The 2,433-nt window shown below is 38.8% G+C and overlaps 1 protein-coding gene across 1 annotated transcript in view; it reads left to right on the forward strand.

The window, feature by feature from the left end:
* PIGU (phosphatidylinositol glycan anchor biosynthesis class U) overlaps window positions 1-2,433 on the forward strand; it is a 117,259-nt gene that overhangs the window by 6,501 nt on the left and 108,325 nt on the right. The window lies entirely within an intron of this gene.

Raw genomic sequence — 2,433 nt, forward strand, 5'->3', positions numbered from 1 at the left:
GTACTCATGTGCATACAAGAAGACTTCAAAATAATCACCAAGAATGTTGCTTTCTGTGTGTGTATTTATTCTTGTGTTTCTATAGCACTGAGATCGTATAATATTTATGCTCGGTTTTGGTTTTACCTGTTTATACTTTTACTGTGATTTGAGTCATGGTATAAGAGCAAATTGATTTTTCCATTCGACAGTGCATGCACTTTTAGTTTCATGACATTGATTGCAGTACCCACAATGTAATAGCATTCTTTTTACTCCTGTCTTTTGTTGACCGTCTTCCTAGTCCTTTCCTGTCCATTGTTGCCTGTGTGATTTTATGTTATGGATGGTTCTAAGGTGCTATTGTTCACCCTATGAAAATGTCTGTTGTTTGGCTGGAAGCTGAACGATGAGGGTGAGTTCTGGTCTAATTGTGAAGAATGGTTAAGGACCATAATGTCACGGGTTCCTCCAGTCTCCATCAAACCAATAAACCTGGTCGTATATATATACCATTTTGAGTTTTGCTCCACACTTTTTTTCCCACTCCATCTAAGGCCCTCTATTGTGATTTTTTTCAGAGTCGTCGTAGTGCTAGCCAGGTAACCTCTACTTTTTCTGGTCTCAGGGTTGTGGAGACTGAGGTTCATATGACCCATTAGCCTTTGGATTAATTGTTTCCATTCTCTCTGTTTGATTTTCGTCCCTCTTTGCTTCAGATAGGGAGAGACTAATAGTTGCACCTTAGGTGGCCTCTTGCAAGCGTTTTAAATTCCAGTTGCTGCTCACCAAAGTAGGTTGGAAAATATTGTCTTTGTGAACTGTGATACACAATTGACCTCGGTGCTCCCCACAGCTATGGTCCCAAGCCTCCAGGCCCAGTGACTTATTCCCTGCAGATGTTTGAATATGGCTAAGATGACATACCTTTGTCCCCTGTTTGCTCTATTATAAAAATAAGATGTGTTTACAGTACATACAAGCATGTTTGTAGAAATATCATTTGTCCAACTTCTATATGGTTATTAGTATGGTCCCTTTTCCCTACTCATACCTGTTTCTCTTTCCTGTCTGCTTATGTATCCATTTGTAGATTAGTGTTTGTTATTTCTGGTAATGCAGGATTGTGTATGTAGTAGTATATGCACCATATATACTCGAGTATAAGTTGACCCGAATATCAGCCGAGGCACCCAATTTTACCACAAAAACTGCTTTTAAAATGTGCTGGAAAACTCGGCTTATACACGAGTATATACGGTATCTTTAGTTTTTAAAATTCTTGCATTTATCTCCTTGTCTTCCTTTTCTTTAGTGATTTTATGCTGATCACTCCCTTATTGCATATTGCCTTTCCCTTCACCTAAATTGATGTATGCCTAGTATCTAGTTAGTGATTTTCCCTCCTCTTCATTCCTATCCCTCCTAACCATCAATATTTGTGTGTGTGTGTGTGTGTGTGTGTGTACCTTGACTTTATAATAGTGGGCTTATGTAATATTTATCCTTTTGTGACTGATGTATTTCATTTAGCATATGTGGTGTTTTATGGATTCTTCCTTGATATTCCATTTTGTTTAGGTACCATTGTTTGTTTATCTAGTCATCCATGTCATTGCTATAGTGCTGCAGTGAACATGGGTATATGTAAACTTGTGTATGTTCTGACTATTTCTTTAGGATATATACTTAGTAGTGGGAATGCTAGATTCAGTGGTATTTCTATATCCAACTCAAGGACGCCTATACAGTTTTCCCAAAGGTTGTACCATATTACAATCCCAACAGTAGTGCATGAAGGTTCCAGTATCTCCACACCCTCGCCAGCATCTTTTTTTACTCTTTTATTGAACTTTGCTATTGTTGTTAGGATGAGATGATATCTAATAGTTGTTTTGGTTTGTATCTCTAGTGGGGAAAGAGAAGCCTGGTAGTGTGGTGATTACACATTGGACTGTGAGCCACAAGGTTGACAGTTCAAAACCATCAGCCACTCTGGGAGAAGATGGGGCTTTTTATTCCCATAGACAGTTATGGTCTCAGATATCCTGTCATTATCAGCATTGACTTGATGGCAGTGAGTTGGTTTTTCCTTAATGGGTAAAGAGAGTGAACATTTCTTCATGGTGTTTGTAAGCCACTCGAATGTCTTTGGTAAAGCGTCTGTTCTTGTCTTCATCCCATTTTAATTTTTTTATTTTCAGCCCGGTTTAAAATTACATTGTTGTCTTCTTGGTATTGAGAAATTGAAGTTTTCTATAAAAATTTCAGATTAGTCCCTTGTTGGATATGTCATTGCCAAATGTTTCCCCAATCTTGGGTGTTACTTGCTGTTGGGTTTGCCCTCACTCACAGCGACTCTTCTGTACAACAGAATGAAACACTGTACGGTTCTGTGCCCTCCCCACAGTGGGCATGTTCAAGACCATGATTGCAGCTACGGTGTCAGTCCAT

This window comes from Echinops telfairi, unplaced genomic scaffold (assembly GCF_000313985.2).
Source record: "Echinops telfairi isolate 266 unplaced genomic scaffold, ASM31398v2 ScPeMD7_5592;HRSCAF=6446, whole genome shotgun sequence".
NCBI lineage: Eukaryota > Metazoa > Chordata > Mammalia > Afrosoricida > Tenrecidae > Echinops > Echinops telfairi.